General features: G+C 44.0%; 1 protein-coding gene across 1 annotated transcript in view; it reads right to left on the bottom strand.

Annotated features, from left to right (window-relative positions):
• kcnt1b (potassium sodium-activated channel subfamily T member 1b) overlaps window positions 1-19381 on the bottom strand; it is a 416707-nt gene extending 397326 nt beyond the window's left edge. The window contains exon 1 of the mRNA XM_072240265.1: window positions 19219-19381. The gene's annotated coding sequence lies outside the window, so the exon portion shown is untranslated. The remainder of the gene's footprint in view (window positions 1-19218) is intronic.
• Window positions 19382-19961: the final 580 nt, after the last annotated feature.

Raw genomic sequence — 19961 nt, 5'->3', positions numbered from 1 at the left:
TGAGGGGTAATAACTGTTCCTGAATCCAGTGGTACAAGTTCTGAAGGACGTGTACCTTCTTTCAGATGCAGCAGTGAGAAGAGAGCATGACTGGATGGTGGGGTGGGGGGGTGGGGGGGTGAGTTCTTGATAATGGATGGTGTTTTCCTGCAACAGTGCTCTGTGTGGATGTGCTCAGTAGTGGGGAGGCCTTTCCCTGTGATGGACTGGGCTGGGCTGTATCCACTACTTTTTACAGTTTTTTCCGTACAAGGACATTGATGTTTCATACCTGGCCATGATGCAACCAGTCAATTTATTCTCACCTCACATCTATAGAAATTTGTCAATGTTTTATATGACATGCCAAATCTTCACAAAGCTCAAAAGGGTAGAGACACTGTCACATTTTCTGTTTGCATTAATCTTCAATGAGCCCAACTTTTCCTTTTCATTGAGCTTTCATTTGATCTACAAATTACACTCAGTGGCCACTTTATTGGGTACATGAGGTGACCTTCTGCTGCAGTAGCCCATCCGCTTCAAAGTTCAACGTGTTATGCATTCTGAGATGCTCTTCTGCACACCGCTGTTGTAATGCATGGTTATTTGAGTTACTGTCACCTTCCTGTCAACTTGAACTAGTCTGGCCATTCTCCTCTGAGCGCTCATTAACAAGGCACTTTCACCCACAGAACTGCCACTCACTGGATCTTTTTCTGTAAACTCTAAATAATGTTGTGCATAAAAATCTCAGGAGGATAGCAGTTTCTGAGATACTCAAACTACCCTGCTTGGTACCAATGATCATTCCCACAGTCCAATTCACTAAGATCACATTTCTTCCCCATTCTGTTGCTTGGTCTGAACAACAACTGAACCTCTTGACCATGTCTGCGTGCTTTTATGCATTGAGTTGCTGCCACATGAGTAGATGATTAGATTTTTGCATTAACGAGCAGGTACACAGCTGGACCGAATAAAGTGATCACTGTGTGGATCTTGTGTATGTTTCCAATAATGGAATAATGATTTCTCAATAGGGACTATCTGTGTGGATTCAACATCGTAACCCTCACACTCAAAGCTTTAGTGGCATTGTGTCAATGTCCACACAGCTGGGTGCCATTTGTGCATATTTCGTATCATTATTTGTTCCAGTTGCATACTGATGACAAAAGGGAAAATTTTGTGTTTCTCAAAGATATAGTGACACATTTGATCACTCCGCTGTAATGAAGGACATGTACACCTCTTAGCATTAGAGTGGCATTTACGATATGTGAGAGCGTCACACATTTAAACACTTTGGAGCCATGTTGTGTTGCATAAGTGGTCAATTGAATGAGTCACCTTTTAAGCCAAATAAGTGACATTTGGCAGGTCTACTAACAATGTTGCAACGATTCTGACTTTGGGCATGATAGTGGACATATGAACAGTATGCTACAAGACTGAGTGTGAGGGATTTGCACGCTGTGCCTGTGAAATAGGATCTGGGTTTGCACACCACGCCTGCTGTATGGAAGCTTCTCTGGGTCAATGCTTGTATTCAGTTTTATTAACCCACAGTGAGAACGGGAAAAATCAGAGGTAAGAGGCCTGGCTGGTGGAAAATGAAGAGAAAATAATCAGTTTTGTTTTTACTTCTCCCTAACTCTGGGTTGTACAGTAATCACTTGGGACATTTAAGACTTCCCGCACAGATCTAAAATTGAGTCTCACCAAACTACCCCCAACTTGCAATCATGGAGTCTCATCATCTCCAATCTGCTGCTCTCCCTGCTTTCGACTTCTCAAATTCATCTTGTGACTTATTTGATATCTTGGCACCACAATATGAGACCCAAAACCAGAGACATGAAGCCAGGTGTCAACACAAGTACACATCGTATTGCAGGAGTCTATACATCCAAATGTAACGTAATATTGTTAACTTACATAACATCACCTAGAACAGGAAAGCCATCATAACCTTTAAAAAAGAATTATGTATTTATTCCTTCTCCTCTGCCTGGTCCCAATCACTCCCTATTCAACTATTGATCCACTTTGGTTTTGAATATTTAAATTCAATTTTATTTTTTCAGATGTACTTCAAAAATACAGTGAAGTGTGAAGTTTGTGTTAACAACAAACACACCAAAGGATGTTCTGGGGCATCCTGCAAGTGTCGCCACACATTCCAGCGCCAACATATTATACCCACAATGTTCAGCAGAACAACACAAGCAACAACAACAGTACAAATCAACACACCAACAGCAAAATAAACGCCTTTCCTACCCATACACTCCTCAAAGACAGACACCTCTGCAGCCCCTAGACAGGCCGCCTCCAGGTCCCCAGTCCTTGACCTCTGACCCTGGTTACCTGGGCCCTGATGACTCAAAATTACAAACCATATGTTTACCTCATAATTACAAGCTATGTGTTTACCTGTGTTTCTCTCTTCCCATGGTAATCCTTTCAGAAATATATATGTCTAAGGAGCCAAAACATTTATCTAGTTAATAGAACAAAATTATAGCGATCAACAAAAGATCAAAGGAATGTGTATTTCCCTGGCTGACTTATGTTTTAAGCATAGATGCGCAAATAGTTAAACTTGCAAAGAATATTGCTGATGAATCTACATCAATTGCGCTTTCTGGCAAACATTTTAGATCATCACAATTCACTATAAAATATGTCTTCTCCTCTTTTTCAGTTGCTTTATCCCACAGTAAATAGAGAATGGAACACAGAGCCCTCTGTGCCAGACTCAATCTTTTGTATTTTCAGCAACAAACAATCAGCAGGTCAAGTGGCATCTGTGGGAGCGAAGGAATTGTCAATCTTTTGGGTCAAAATCCTGGCCTTGACTCTAAAAGTCAATAATTCCTTTCCTCTCACAGATGCTGCTTGATGTGCTGAGTACCCCCAGCATATTGTCTGCTGCTCTGTTTCCAGCATCTGCAGTCTCTTGGGTCTGCGTTGTATTTTCAGATGGTCACTCAAACAGCAAAACAATCACAATATCAGACTGGAGAATACATTATTGAACTTGTTATTTAAATTTTAATACCCTTCTCTTTGGAAGGGTGGAGATTGATTGAGTTTAGATAACACTAACATGGCATTGTTATAAATTACATTGTAGGATCGTCTGAAATTATAAATGATACTCATAATAATGATAGCTCATTCCGCTATAACATGAACATTTTAAACCCAGAAGGTATATAGATGCAAACACGAGGAATTCTGCAGATGCTGGAAATTCAAGCAACACACATCAAAGTTGCTGGTGAACGCAGCAGGCCAGGCAGCATCTCTAGGAAGAGGTACAGTAAGTTGGTTAAGATTGTCCTTTGTAATGTGTTTATACAATGATTAAATTAAATCAGTGTACCAGTTCAACCCAGTACTTGGCTAGCTAATTCTGTTAGGATTATGATAATAGATCCTAAACCCCCACTAGAAAATCAACTAAACCTGTGCTATGCTATACCTCTTACCAAAGTACAAATGTATGTCAATGGAGACTGATGTTCAATACTGGGCAGTCAATAACATTTCTAGTACAACAATGTTTAAACATTGGTACACTGAAGAAGGGGAAGTTAATAGTACAGGAATGTTTTATAAGGATGAAGATTTTGGGAGGAAATCTGCTCCATTCCTTATTATCATCAGAAGTGCATCACACAGAATTCAGCGAAGGGAGTTTAAAGGATATGCAGCTTTGCCCTGTGCACTGTATCTCCCTGCCACAAGTTTCAGAGGTCTGCATTCAGACAGATAATTCCCTGCAGTTACACTTCACCGACCACAACATCCTTTTGTGCAGTCAGTTACGACCTGTGTGCAGTCATTACTGGCCTGCTGACAGCCAGCAGCTTGTAATGGCCCAAGCACACTGGAGTAGAGACCTGACACAGGAAAAATTTCTAAATGTTAAAACGGGTGAACAATTTTTTCACCCACTTTTTTGAACAGTTGTGTTTTATTTTTGCAGTTTACCACAGTGGGCTCAGTACCATACAAGGTAAACTCCAAATTGTAGGCAATGGTATTTTCACCTGCAGGGAGGAGCAAAATTAGAAGCCATTAATGTAAGATTGTCACTGTGGAACCAAATGGTGATTTCAGATGAAAATACTTTATCCTCTTAGTGGTGAGAATGTGAAGCTCCTCAGGACTGGGGGTAACTGTGGCAAATGATATAATGTGTACATGAAGGAAGTGAACTAAACAGATGAGAGTGAAGAGAATTTATGTGACGCTGACAGAGTTGGCAAGGAACAAAATGCGAGCTAGAAAGACTAGAAAAGTAGAGTACACTTACAATGGTGAAAGATTGAGAACTGTTAGTGATAGTACTCAAAGGAACCTCCATGTCAGTTTACATGGATCACTGAAAGTTAACATGCAGATCAGCACGCAAGTAGGCTTGTAAACATTATATTGGTCTTCACCACAAATTGAAAAAGTAAAATTGTCTTGAAGCAATTATATGGGACCAGAGGAGATTGCTCCAAGAACATTATGTGCTGACCTGGTCTCATTAGATCAGCACGGTAGTGTAGCAGTTAGCACAACACTTTGCAGCACCGTCTGTGAGATTGGGATTTGATTCCCACTGCTGTCTGCAAGGAGTCTGTACGTTCTCCCAGTGATTCTGTGGATTTCCTCCAGGTGCTAGAATTTTCTCCCACACTCTAAACATAGAAACATAGAAAATAGGTGCAGGAGTAGGCCATTCGGCCCTTCGAGCCTGCACCACCATTCAGTACGATCATGGCTGATCATCCAACTCAGAACCCTGTACCTGCCTTCTCTCCATACCCCCTGGTCCCTTTAGCCACAAGGGCCATATCTAACTCCCTCTTAAATATAGCCAATGAACTGGCCTCAACTGTTTCCTGTGGCAGAGAATTCCACAGATTCACCACTCTCTGTGTGAAGAAGTTCTTCCTCATCTCGGTCCTAAAAGGCTTCCCCTTTATCCTCAAACTGTGACCCCTCGTTCTGGACTTCCCCAACATCGGGAACAATCTTCCTGCATCTAGCCTGTCCAAATCCTTTAGAATTTTATACGTTTCAATCAGATCCCCCCTCAATCTTTTAAATTCCAGAGGAGTATAAGCCTAGTCAATCCAGTCTTTCATCATATGAAAGTCCTGCCATCCCAGGAATCAATCTGGTGAACCTTCTTTGTACTCCCTCTATGGCAAGAATGTCTTTCCTCAGATTAGGGGACTAAAAATGCTCACAATACTCTAGGTGTGGTCTCACCAAAGCCTTGTACAACTGCAGCAGCACCTCCCTGCTCCTGTGCTCGAATCCTCTTGCTATGAATGCCAGCATACCATTCGCCTTTTTCACCGCCTGCTGTACCTGCATGCCCACTTTCAATGACTGGTGTACAATGACACCCAGGTCTCGTTTCACCTCCCCTTTTCCTAAAGATGTACAGTTAGGGTTAATGAGTTGTGGGCATGCTATTTTGGCACGACCAGTGTGCCAGATGTTGAAGGGTGTGAGGGAAGAGAAGTGAGAGTAGTTACTATTACAACGGAGAAGGTGCTCAAAAAGCTGAAAAAAACCTAAGAGTACTTAAGTCACCCAGACCAGATGAACTGCACCCTAGGATTCCGAAAGAGGTAGTGGTAGAGATTGTAGAGGATTAGAAATGAACTTTCAAAAATCATTGGACTCTGGCATGGTGCCTGAGGACTGAAAAATTGCAGATGTCACTCCATTCTTTAAGAAAGGAGGAAGGTAGCAGAAAGGAAATTATAGACCAGTTAGCCTGACCTCAGTGGTTGGGAAGATGTTGGAGACAATTGTTAAGGATGAGGTTATGGAGTACTTGGTGACACAAGACAAGATAGGACAAAGTCAGCATGGTTTCCTTAAGGGAAAATCTTGCCTGACAAACCTGTTGGAATTCTTTGAGGAGATTACAAGTAGGATAGAAAAAGGGATGCAGTGGATGTTGCATGTTTGGACTTTCAGAAATCCTTTGACAAGGCGTCACACTGGAGGCCGCCTACCAAGTTAAGAGCTCATGGTCCCACAAGAAAGTTACTGGCATGATTAGAGCATTGGTTGATTGGTAGGAGACAATGAGTGGGAATAAAAGGATCCTTTTCTGGTTGACTGCCAGTGACTAGTGGTGTTCCGCAGGGGTTGGTGTTGGGACCACTTCTTTTTATGTTGTATATCATTGATTTAGATGATGGAAGAGATGTCTTTGTTGCCATGTTTGCAGATGATGTGAAGATTGGTGGCAGGGCAGGTACTGTTGAGGAAACAGGTCGGCTGTAGAAGAACTTAGACAGATTAAGAGAATGGGCAAGAAAGTGGCAAATGAAATACAATGTTAGAAAATGCATGGTCATGCACTTTGGTAGTAGAAATAAATGTGCAGGCTATTTTCTAAATGGGGAGAAAATCCAAAAATCTGAGACGCAAAGGGATTTGGGAGTCCATGTTCAAAACACCCTAAAGGCTAACTTGCAAGTTGAGTCAGTGGTAAAGAAGGCAAATGCAATGTTAGCATTCATTTCAAGAGGACTAAAATACAAGAGCAGGGATGTGATGCTGAGGCTTTATAAGGCACTGGTGAGGCCTCACCTTGGGTATTGTGAACAGTTTTGGGCTCCTTATCTAAGAAAAGATGTGCTGGCATTGGAGAGGATTCAGATGAGGTACACAAGGATGAATCCGGGAGTGAAAGGGTTATCATACAAGGAGGGTTTGATGCCTCTGGGTCTGTACTTGCTGGAATTTAGAAGGATGGGGGCGATCCCATTGAAACTTTTCGAATTTTGAAAGGCCTAGACAGAGAAGATGTGGAAAGGATGTTTCCCATGGTGGGAGAGTCTAGGACAAGAGGGCACAGCTTCAGGATAGAGGGACATCCATTGAAAACAGAGATGCGGAGAAATTTCTTTAGCCAGAGGATGGTGAATTTGTGGAATTTGTTACCACAGGCACCTGTGGAGGCCAGGTCATTGGATGTATTTAAGGCAGAGCTTGATACGTTCTTAATTGGACACGCCATCAAAGGTTACGCAGAGAAGGCCAGGGAGTGGGGCTGAGGTGGGAAAAAGAGGATCAGCCATGATTGAATGGTGGACCAGGCTCAATGGGCCAAATGGCTTACTTCTGCTCCTATGTCTTATGAAAGTGTGGTGACACTTGTGGGCTGCCCAGTTCAATTGTCCCTGATTTGATTTGATGCAAATGATGCATTTCACTGTATGTTTCCATGTACATGTGACAAATAAAGCTTATCTTTAGATCTTTAGGCTATACCTGCAATGGAAGGAGTGCAACTAAGGTTCACCAAATTAATCTGTGGGATGGGGGAGAGATTAAGTTGAATCGGCTTTTGCTCTTGAGTTAAAAATGAAAGGTGATCTCGTTGAAAAGTACAGAATCCTTATAGGGTGCTGCAGGATAGGTCCAAGGATAATGTTTCCCCTAGCTGGGTTCTTTCGGGCTAGGATTCACAGGGCCAGCAATTCAGGACTGAGATGACAAGAAGTGTTACTTTTTTATTTTTTGTTTTTTTGTATTTGCTCAGTTTGTCTTCTTTTACACATTAGTTATTTGCCAGCCTTTATTTGCAGGTAATTTTTCAGTGATGTTTTTGTACTCCTTTGTCCTACTGTGAATGCCCGCGAGAAAATGAATCTCAGGGTGGTGTATGGTGATATCCACGTACTTTGATAATAAATTTACTTTGAACTCCCAGAAGGCAGTGAACATTTGGAATTTTCCAGTGAAGAAGGCTGCAGAGGTTCAGACACTGATTACGTTCAAATTGGAAATTAATAGATTTTCAGATGCTGAAGGAAATAGGATTAGCAGAGGAAAGTGACACTGAGGCAAAAGATAAGTCATGATCTTATTGAGTTGTACAGAAGATCGAGGGGCTGAAAGGCTCACTATATTGAGCCTTTTCGACATAGTGAGATCTCTACTCAGGATGCGGGTCTAGGATGGAATTCTCTTTGTGACATCTTTTTTCCCCTATTTAAGATTGCTTCATGATGTATTTGAGATTCGTTATTGTATTTGAGAATGTTCCATGTTCATAAAGTCACTGAAGAGGGGTTGGGCAGAAAAAAGTAAAGGACACCTCCTCCATATAATCCTGCCTTAAAAGTACAGTAGTACGTTGACTCATTCAGTATCACTGTGTGTCCGACAGAGTGATCAGCAGCACTGGGGCTCCACAGGGGACTGTCTTGTCTCCTTTTCTCTTCACCATTTACACTTCGGACTTCAACTACTGCACAGAGTCTTGTTATCTTCAGAAGTTTTCTGATGACTCTGCCATAGTTGGATGCATCAGCAAGGGGGATGAGACTGAGTACAGGGCTACGGTAGGAAACATTGTCACATGGTGTGAGCAGAATTATCTGCAGCTTAATGTGAAAAAGACTAAGGAGCTGGTGGTAGACCTGAGGAGAGCTAAGGTACCGGTGACCCCTGTTTCCATCCAGGGGGTCAGTGTGGACATGGTGGAGGATTACAAATACCTGGGGATACGAATTGACAATAAACTGGACTGGTCAAAGAACACTGAGGCTGTCTACAAGAAGGGTCAGAGCCATCTCTATCTCCTCAGGAGACTGAGGTCCTTTAACATCTGCCGGACAATGCTGAGGATGTTCTACGAGTCTGTAGTGGCCAGTGCTATCATGTTTGCTGTTGTGTGCTGGGGCAGCAGGCTGAGGGTAGCAGACACCAACAGAATCAACAAACTCATTCGTAAGGCTAGTGATGTTGTGGGGATGGAACTGGACTCTCTGACGGTGGTGTCTGAAAAGAGGATGCTGTCCAAGTTGCATGCCATCTTGGACAATGTCTCCCATCCACTACATAATGTACTGGGTGGGTACAGGAGTACATTCAGCCAGAGATTCATTCCACCGAGATGCAACACAGAGCGTCATAGGAAGTCATTCCTGCCTGTGGCCATCAAACTTTACAACTCCTCCCTTGGAGGGTCAGACACCCTGAGCCAATAGGCTGGTCCTGGACTTATTTCCTGGCATAATTTAAATATTACTATTTAATTATTTATGGTTTTATTACTATTTATTATTTATGGTGCAACTGTAACGAAAACCAATTTTGCCCAGGATCAATAAAGTATGACTATTTATTGCTGTACACATTATGGTAAATTATTTTTCGGAAACCTTGCATTCTTGCCTGTGCACCGAATGAGAGCAGCTTGATGAGCCTTCTTAGTATAGTAATAGCTCAACCCAGAATGGGGGTCTGGTTCACCTGTTTGTTTTTGGAGGGGCGGGGGGAATATATGATAATGGAGAATTAAGTCTTAAACCTGTGTAAAATATAGCAAAAAATCACAAATGTACACAGGTTTAGGTGTAACACTCTTCTATTTAAGATTCTCCCGCCATCTCCACTGGCTTGCTGATGTGACTAGAACAAAAATTGAAGACTATCAGAGATCTGCGTACCACTAAACAATCTCTCATCCTGGCTTATCAGCCTGTTTTGTTCTTTGGTAGTGGATGTGCAGCTGTTGTGTTTTTTTAGCACTCACTGCATGTCACAGCATAGCCGTGTGAGATATTTCAGCCTGTAAATCTCTCTGTGGGCCACGGATGAAGCAGTTGTCTAAACGTTGCACCCAGTGCCACAGCATTAGCTCACAAAACAGACACGAGCAAGTAAAAACATCAGCAGTCTGACTAAACTAGGGGAATTCTGTATTCATCAGAACATAAAATAGCACTGAAGTAGAATTTCCAACTGCCAAATCAACCGTCCATTATGTTGTTGACATCATCAAACAGTGGTTGAAAGACCAGACAAAAGGGAGAAAAAAAATGACATGATATATGAGCAGCACCTGGTGGAGCTCTGTATCAGATGGATGTTTCAGCCTTGTTTGAATCATTAATGTAACTTATTTTTTTGACAATAATGTTTTAATACTCAGAAATGAACTGTTGATGACTAGACACAATTTATTATTAACATAAGAGATTCTGTAGATGCTTGAAATCCACACACACAGACAGAGACAGAGACACACACACAATACTGGAAGAACTCAACAGATCAGGCAGTATCTATGGAAGGGAATAAACAGACAACATTTCAGGCTGAGACCCTTTATCAGGACGGTAAGGGTCTCGGACCAAAACATCATTGACTATTCACCCTTTTCCATAGATGTGACCTGACCTGCTGAGCTCCTTCAGCATTTTGTGTGTGTTGCTCACAATTTATTATTGTCACCTGCTGTATAAGCTGTGAAAAATAAAACACATTCAAGCCTGTGGTTGGTTGGCTTTTTTATGTTATTGCTAAAAAGCTATAGACTATAATAGAAGTTATTAGGTGCACAAATTGCAGTGAACTACCTGTCTGAAAAATTGATGGCAGTCATCTACCCAGACATTAAACTTTGGTCATTCATTCGGATCATGTCACCTGAATTTAATTTATTTAAAGCTACAGCTTGGAACAGGTTCTTCCAGCCCAGTGAGCCACAACACCCAGCAACCCTATTCAACACTAGCCTAATGACAGGATAATTTACGATGAACAATTGATCTATTAACTGGTACATCTTTAGACTGTGGGAGCTCTCGGAGGAAACCCACGTGGTCATGGGGAGAAGGTACAAACTCCTTATAGCCGGCGCCAGAATTGAACTCTGAACGCCCTGAGCTGTGCTGCGCTAACAACTGCGCTACTGTGAATCTGACTCAGGTAGTAAGGTAGAGTGTGGGGATGTCTTTCCAGAGGTAGGACAATCCTGATGATCTTAATGCAGTTCATCAGTGTATCTACACTCCATAAGCATCAGCTTACCGGACACATGGCTGCCATTAAACGCCTCAGCTCAGTAGAAACAATGGACCGAAATAAATCCACTCCACTGTAATCCACTTTCTAATATCTCGAATACTTTACTAACCTGTTGGCTTGTTTGCTCATCTCTTACTGGTGATGCATGCCCTATCCTGATGTTCTGGCTCTTTCCACTCCTAAAATATACCCACACCAGCGTCATTTAAAGATTACTTTTACCTGTCACAAGTCCGTACTTTGAAACACACAGTGTCATTTTGCACCAACAACCAAGGATTGCGCTGGGCCAGCCCACAGGTGTCGCCATGCTTCCAGCACCAACATAGCATACCCACAACTCACTAACCCCAAATGTACATCTTTAGAATGTGGGAGGAAATGCACGCGGTCATGTGGAGAACATACAAACTCCTTACATGCAGCGGTGGGAATTGAACCCTGATCGATGACCGCTGGTGCTGTAAAGCAATTGTGCTAACTGCTAGGCTACCATCCTGCCACCTCTGCACTTAACCATTCATCGAATCTATCTGTATCTTCAGCAACCTCCATTTACATGATGTCTTTGTCATAGCTAAAGAAAGACCCTAGAGATCTGATGGAGCCATGAGAAGAGATGAAGGAAAGCCACGCAGAGAGGGAAGAAGCATTCTATAACTGACGTATCCTGAATTTACTGGGAAGGAGTCTCATTTCAGAGTAAAGCCTTCCTGATACATTTTGCTGGGATGTCAGTTGGAGATGGTGTGGCCACCCACAACGCTCCTTATGAATTTGCCAAAAGTAATTTTCTCAATGTAATGGACATTTTTAAAAATAACTTTCTCATGGGGGAGCGTCGACTCAGACCATGAGTCTGCCACGAGAGGCCTGCGTCAGGCATTTTCATGCCCTACAAGGCACAGATTGGAAGTCTGTGTGGACCCCCTCCCCCCCTCAACATTCCCTCCCTTGTTATACCCACAACCTTTAGAGTTCAGTGATTCTGAGACCTGCCTGGCTTGCATCCACAGATGTCTGTTCAGAGCTTCTTTTCAGAGGCTCTTGAAAATAATCTCACCGGATTATTTTCATCTGTTCACATTGACCTCATGTGAGGTTGGAACAGTCAGACCCTGAATGCAGCTGTCTATGAAATTGTCATGGGGAAATATAAGAAATAAGCTGATAGTTATGTGGCGAAATGTTTTTGCAAACCTATAAGCTCAGAAATTAGTTTGGGACTCTTGTTTTCTACTAACCTTGCTGCAGCCAGATCCATCCCAGAACCCAGAGTGATTTGGTACATTAACACAAGAGATTCTGCAGATGCTGGAAATCCAGAGTAAAACACGCAAAATGCTGGAGGAACTCAGCATATCATGGAGAGGAATAAAGAAGCAATGTTTTGGGCTGAGACCAGTCTTGATGAAGGGTCTTGACCCAAAACATCAACTTTTTATTCCTCTCCATAATTGCTGCCTGACCTACTGAGTTGCTCCAGCATTTAGTAAGTGTTACTTTGGCACATTAAGTTGAGGTTCATTACCTGTAGAACATCCTGCATGCAACCAGCTGAATACAGGGTCGGAAACTTGGATCATCATTCCAACACAATAATCTACCCTAGTGAGTTCAGAAAAGTCTCCTGTGAACATCATTGCTGTCCGGAAGCATTAATAGTGAGAATGGGGGTTAAATAACACAGAGTATGGATCTATGGTAGCACTAGGTCTTTGAGCTCCACGTACTTCAGAAGTAGAGGTCTGGCACATCAGGACAGACATTCCTTAATGACAATGCTGACTTTGGTAGTAGGTACCAGTGTATAATTGCTGGAAGGTCCATCCCATTGCACTGGTTCAAAGTGGCAGTCATATTCATACCACAGAGCTGTGCCTCGGTAGCGGCTAGCGTTAATAGAATCGGTTGGCTATTACAGCGCCAACCAATCCTCGATCGGGGGTTCCATTCCCGCCGCTGCCCGCAAGGAGTCCCCCCCCCAATGACCTCCGGGTTTCTTTGCTCATTCCGAAGAGCTGCGATAGGGTTACAATCAGTGAGCTGGGGGCACGTTGTGGTGGCACCAGAAGCGGGCTCCCCCAGCTTATGTATTTGACACAAAACGACGCATTTCACTGCGTATTTCAATGTTCACGTGACAAAGAAAGCTAACCTAATCTATCTAAAATATGCAATAAGACGTTTTATAAAGATAAAATGTGAGTTGCGATTACTTTATTGACTTCACTTTGGAACGTGACAATGAGACATTGCAGATGCGTGTTCCGATGCTGATGCTGCACGCAGTATGGGAGGTTATTTTCAAACAGCAGGGTGACCTCAAGGCGACACGGCGGACGTCGCCGTGTTTTCCGATAGTTTGCATTAATGTGTCCAATAAATCCCTCTGCCTTGCTTCGATCAGAAACCTGCAGGTGTACTTTTTAATTTTTTTATTACTCCCGTTCGTTACGTGCCGTGTCGTATGAATGGGAGATCATGGTCTTTCCACCACCATGATTGTTGTTGGCACGTTTTTGCTCAGAAGTGGTTTGCCATTGCCTTCTTCTGGGCAGCGCCTTTACAAGGCGGGTTACCCCAAGAAATATCAGTGCTCTTCAGAGATTGTCTGCCTGGTGTCAGTGGTCGTATAACCAGAACTTGAGATATGCACCAGCTGCTCATACAACCATCTACCATCTGCTCCCTTGACTTCACGTGTCCCTGATTGGGAGGCTAGGCAGGTGCTACACCTTGCCCAAGGGTGACCTGCAGGCTAGCGGAGGGAAGGAGCCGTTTACACCTCCTTTGGTAGAGCCGTATCTCGACCCCGCCACCCACACTACTCTACCAGTGGGCGGGGGAGGAGGCCACCACTGCTCTCAAAGCTTTTGCCCATCCGTTGAGCTGAGGCTGGAGTGGGAAACAGACGGGGTAACCAACCAGAACCGGTCCGAGCTGCCTCCGAGACCCGATTTTAGTGGAACAACAGCAGCTGCCCGATCCTGGGAAAACAAAGGCGGCGGGTAATGGGAACCTCCCACACCCCACCCAAACACAGCTGGCAGCTGTCACTCTGTTTGCAAGTTCTGTTGATGAGTTCGGACCACCGCTTACAAAATGAAACCGGTTGGAAGCAAAGGCCGCTGTTGATTCTGGCGCCGGGCTTTGCCCCCGCCCTGTCTCTCCGACCTCCAGATCCCCCCGGTTCTAGGGCTGCGGAGATACCTGCCTCTCCCGTTCCATACTGGGCGCCTGGGGCTTGCGAGGAGAAGCGAAGGCGTCGGCACTGGTCCCGGAGATGGTGGTGGAGGAAAACGTGAACAGACAGAATGGCGTGGGAGCGGGAAGGAGAACGACAATGATAGGTGAGGGAAACCTCGAGAAGGACGTTGTGGACAGAGGGCAGGAGCTGTTCAAAACAGTCACTTCGTCCTCACAGCTGTGGCGGGGGGGGGGGGGGTCACATCGAAGAAACCTAATGCTGCCTGCCAGGTTGGAAGAGGTGCCTCACCCAGAGGGGTGTCTAGGATAGTGGATGTGGGAGAAAGGAACTACACCTTCTCAAGCTGCAGGGGAAAGTGTCAGAGGATGGAGAGTGATGGACCAGGGGAATCACAAACAGCGTGGTTCCTGTGGAAAGTGGAGAATATGGGGAAAGGGGAGAGTGTGACTGGTAGTGGGATGACATTGTAGCTGGCAGAAACAGCACGGCAGAAAATGGTGGGGTGAAAGGCAGGACCAAGGGAATCTGTCCTGTCTGGGCAAGGGGTGGGGGGGGGGGCGGGGCGAAGAGACTGCAGGGAATGTATGTGGGCACCTCATCAACTTTGGCAGAGAGAAAGCCACATTTCTGGAAGGAGGAGCCTCAACTCAAGATGTGGAGATTCAACTCAATGGCATTGATATTCGATTTTTCAATTTCATGTAACCTTAGTGTTCTCCTCCCCCCACACGTCCACTCATCCACCTAGTTTCCTTTGTCTTCATCTCTTCCTTCCTCCTCTCCCTCCTGGTTTCAATAGACAATAGGTGCAGGAGTAGGCCATTCGGCCCTTCGAGCCAGCACCGCCATTCACTGTGAGCATGGCTGATCATCCACTATCAGTATCCAGTTCCTGCCTTATCCCCATAACCTTTGATCCCACTATCTTTAAGAGCTCTATCCATCTCTTTTTTGAAAGCATCCAGAGACTTGGCCTCCACAGCCTTCTGGGGCAGAGCATTCCATATATCCACCACTCTCTGGGTGAAAAAGTTTTTCCTCAACTCCGTTCTAAATGGCCTACCCTTAATTCTTAAACTGTGGCCTCTGATTCTGGACTCACCCATCAGCGGGAACATGCTTCCTGCCTGCAGTGTGTCCAATCCCTTAATAATCTTATATGTTTCAATAAGATCCCCTCTCAGCCTTCTAAATTCCAGAGTATACAAGCCCAGTCGCTCCAATCTTTCGACATATGACAGTCCCGCCATCCCGGGCATTAACCTTGTGAACCTACGCCGCACTCCCTCAATAGCAAGAATGTCCTTCCTCAAATTTGGAAACAAAATTGCACATAGTACTCCAGGTGTGGTCTCACCAGGGCCCTGTACAGCTGCAGAAGGACCTCTTTGCTCTTATACTCAATTCCCCTTGTTATGAAGGCCAGCATGCCATTAGCTTTCTTCACTCCCTGCTGTACTTGCGTGCCTGCTTTCAGTGACTGATGTACAAGAACACTTAGATCTCGTTGTGCTTCCCCTTTTCCTAACTTGACTCCATTTAGATAATACTCTGCCTTCCCGTTCTTACCAACAAAGTGGATAACCTCACATTTATCCACATTAAACTGCATCTGCCCACTCACCCAGCCTGTCCAAGTCACCCTGCATTCTCATAACATCCTCCTCACATTTCACACTGCCTCCCAGCTTTGTGTCATCGACAAATTTGCTAATGTTACTTTTAATTCCCTCATCTAAATCATTAATATATATTGTAAACAGCTGCGGTCCCAGCACTGAACCCTGCGGTACCCCACTGGTCACCGCCTGCCATTCCGAAAGGGACCCGTTAATCGCTACTCTTTGTTTTCCGTCAGCCAGCCAATTTTCAATCCATGTCAGTACTCTGCCCCCAATACCTTGTGCCCTAATTTTGCCCACTAATCTCCAATATGGGACTTTATCAAAGGCTTTCTGAAAGTCCAGGTACACTACATCCACTGGCTCTCCCTTGTCCACTTTCATAGTTACATCCTCAAAAAATTCCAGATTAGTCAAGCACGATTTCCCCTTCATAAATCCATGCTGACTGGGACCAATCCTGTTACTACTATCCAGATGTGTCGTAATTTCATCTTTTATAATTGACTCCAACATCTTTCCCACCACTGACGTCAGGCTAACTGGTCTATAATTCTCTGTTTTCTCTCTTCCTCCCTTCTTGAAGAGAGGGACAACATTAGCCACCCTCCAATCCACAGGAACTGATACTGAATCTATAGAACATTGGAAAATGATTACCAATGCGTCCACGATTTCTCAAGCCACCTGCTTAAGTACCCAGGGATGCAGACCATCAGGTCCCAGGGACTTATCAGCCTTCAGACCCAACAGCCTATCCAACGCCATTTCCTGCCTAATATAAATTTCTTTCAATTCATCCATTACCCTAGGTCTTTTGGCCACTATTACATCTGGGAGATTGTTTGTGTCTTCCCTAGTGAAAACAGATCCAAAGTACCTGTTCAACTCGTCTGCCATTTCCTTGTTCCCCATAATAAATTCACACGCTTCTGTCTTCAAGGGCCCAATTTTGGTCTTAACTATTTTTTCCTTTTCACATACCTAAAGAAGCTTTTACTATCCTCCTTTATATTCTTGGCTAGTTTACCTTCGTACCTCATTTTTTCTCCATGTATTGCTTTTTTAGTTACCTTCTGTTGCTCTTTAAAAGTTTCTCAGTCCTCTGGCTTCCCACTCGTCTTTGCTATGTTATACTTCTCTTTTATTTTTATACTGTCCATTACTTCCCTTGTCAGCCACGGCCTCCCCTTACTCCCCTTAGGATCTTTCTTCCTCTTTGGAATGAACTGATCCTGCACCTTCCGCATTATTCCCAGAAACACTTGCCATTGCTGTTCCACTGTCATCCTGCTAAGGTATTGTTCCATTGAACTATGTCCAGCTCCTCCCTCATAGCACCAAAGTTCCCTTTGTTCAACTGTAATACTGACACTTCCGAGTTTCCCTTCTGCCTCTCAAATTGTAGATTAAAACTTATCATATTATGGTCACTACCTCCTAATGGCTCCCTTACCTCTTTTCATCTATCATCCCCTCCCATCTTGGATCCACCCATCACCTACTATCTTCTATCCCCTCCCTGACTGTGCAATCTTTCCTGTTCCATCAGCCCTGATACAGGGTTTCTACCTGAAACATCAACTTACAACTTTTGCCTCTGCAGATGCTGCTCAACCCACTGAGACTTTCTGGCTATTGGTTCTATTTTGTTCCAGATTGCAGGACCTGCCATCTCTCTTATCTTGGAAGGTTAGGTAGTCTTGATATTGGTGTTTAACACTCATAGTTACAATGACCTCCTACTATCCACTAGCACTTCATCTCTACTCTGTAGCCATTACTACAACACCCTGGGGAGCAGAGAACTGGACTTGTCCAAAGTTCAGAAACACTTCTGCTGCCCTCTCACTCTCCATCAAGAGGATACTTCCATCAGATCTTTTGGGAACTGGAACTGGAAGATGTTAAGATGTTATTCCTTCACTATGTGTGCCCACGACTATAGCCACCAAAACTTTGCCTGCTGCCTAAAATCATTTGTAGAAAGAGCTTGAGGTGAGGTCATAGTTGTTTTTTTTTACTGTGACTTACACAGAATGTCTTACCTGCAAAGTGACATCCAGAGGCGTTCTGCCCAGAGGTATTTGTTGCGTAGCCTGTGGTTGAATTGGCTGGTCCAGGTCAGGTTAAAGTTGTCTTCATTTGACTGGCTTTAACAGTCAAAGCTTGGGGCTGGGGATGGGAGAAACTTGTCCTTGGCTAGGTCTCCATTCTTTCGTTCCACTAATGCAAGTGTCACTCACTGGCACGGGCACCTCTGCACTTCGTACCAACCTCAAATCAAAACTTGCATGCAGTGCAGCTGAGGTGATAACAGCACCATTGTACTCAGGGGCTGCTGGAGGTGGATTGTCCACATGCAATGTTAGTGAAACAGTAAGACAGCTAATGACAAAGACTACAATGTAGCGCAGTTGCGGAAGCCAAGTGAAAAATGCGGGCTCAACCAGAAATATTGAAAGGCCTGCTAATGTCTCCCCAGGGATGGAACAGAATCAGATTCAGATTTATTTATCAAATGTACATCGAAGTATACAGTGAAAGGCAATGTTTGTATTAGCAAACAACACGCCCAAGGATGTGCTGGGGGCAGCCCGCAAGTGTTGCCACACGTTCTAGCGTTAACATAGCATGCCCACCATGATTGGCAGAGCACAGAACACAGCAAAACAGAACATACAGAGCAACAAAACAGCAACGATGAAACAAGCGCCGTTCCTCCCTCCCACTCACCCACCCACATTCATAGTCCTCTAACCACAGGACAGGTCATCTTCTCCCGCCTCCAGCAGTCTCGTGGATTTGCATACACTGGGACTTTGACTTCACCCAGCGGACTCGAAGAAATTCACAGGCTAAGGGCTTCGTCACTGCTCTGCATACCAGAGGTATAATGGGAGCTGAAATGAGAAGGTGATTGAGAACCACCTTCTTGCCAACTGAGTGGCCGACAAGGCTCCTCCAGAAGGGCACTGTAGTATATCTGGAGTAAAAATATAGCCAGACCAATAAGAACGAGAGGCAAGGCTTCCCAAATTACTGATAGAGGTCTTATTTATAGACTCTTTAATGAAACAAATCTAAGTGCACTAGATGCTGTGCTGGGATTTGACCTCCTGCTTCCAGATCATTACTCAGACTTCTATCATTAGTCCAGTAACTTAAACACAATCCCATCTTGTTCACAGTCTGGACATCTGTTGCTGATCACTACACTGGAAGATAAGATTGATGCCTCAGCTGGGAAAATGTAAGGCTGAGGGCTTAGACACCTGAACCCTCTGTAACCCAAAGTAGCAATGCAGGCAGCAGTGTCATTTGACTAGATCAGAGCCAAGAGCAAAGGGCTGCAGGAGACAGAAATAGCACCACTGGACAAACAATATAGCCTTGCATCTTGATTGGAAAGATCATGTTGGCCCAATTGCAAGTTCTTAGTACATATTCATCAAAAAGGCCAAGAGATAGTGTTAGGTAACTGATCATTTCTATGTCTCGCTAAAATTAACAAAAATCATAAAATAATCTTGTTTAGGATTAACTCACCGATACAGTTAGCCAGTCGCTCGCCTTACATTTACGACTCACGTCTGAAAGTCTGGTTAATCCTGTTGGGGTATCAAGTGTGAGTTTCACAAGTGTTGTATTATTCCAATTTTAACTTTCATCTCTCTCTCCCCGACACACGCAGAGTAGTTTTCTCTATGTCAGTGCACTGCTCTGTATCTCAGACTGGTGCTCTCTCTCTCTCTCTCTCTCTCTCTCTCTCTCCACTGCACTGCACGAGCTGGTGCTCCGCCCTCTCACACACAGACTGTGCTAAGATGGGCTTTTAGATATCTAATATGTTTTTGCTGGGCACTTTGCATTTGTTGTCCTTGTTTTTTTTGTAAAACACCTGCTACATCTGGGTGCAATTAAACCGTTGCCGTATATTTATAAAACAAGCTATTGTGAATCAGTCACTAAGATTCAGTACCAATCAAGCAAGATATCCTTTGAGTTGAATTTCCACTCAGCTGCCTTTACCCAAAGCAATTCAATAATTTTCAGCAACAAACAGCAAAGATCAGCTGCAGCTGTTTCTGTTATTTTGATTGTTTTCGGCCTGTAATTCACTAGTAAATCTATTATCCATTGATATGGGAAACTTCATAATTTGCATTTATCAAGTGTCTTTAAAGGAGTACATAAAATAATTCAAAACTCATCTTGCTCAGTCGTTAAGTCAAGTCTGACTCTTCGTGACCTTGTGGACCGGAGAGGGTACAGAGGGTTTTCATGGCAAG

The sequence above is a fragment of the Mobula birostris genome, chromosome 22 (assembly GCF_030028105.1).
Source record: "Mobula birostris isolate sMobBir1 chromosome 22, sMobBir1.hap1, whole genome shotgun sequence".
NCBI classification, from domain to species: Eukaryota; Metazoa; Chordata; class Chondrichthyes; order Myliobatiformes; family Myliobatidae; genus Mobula; species Mobula birostris.
This window is presented reverse-complemented; position numbering and strand designations above follow the sequence as displayed.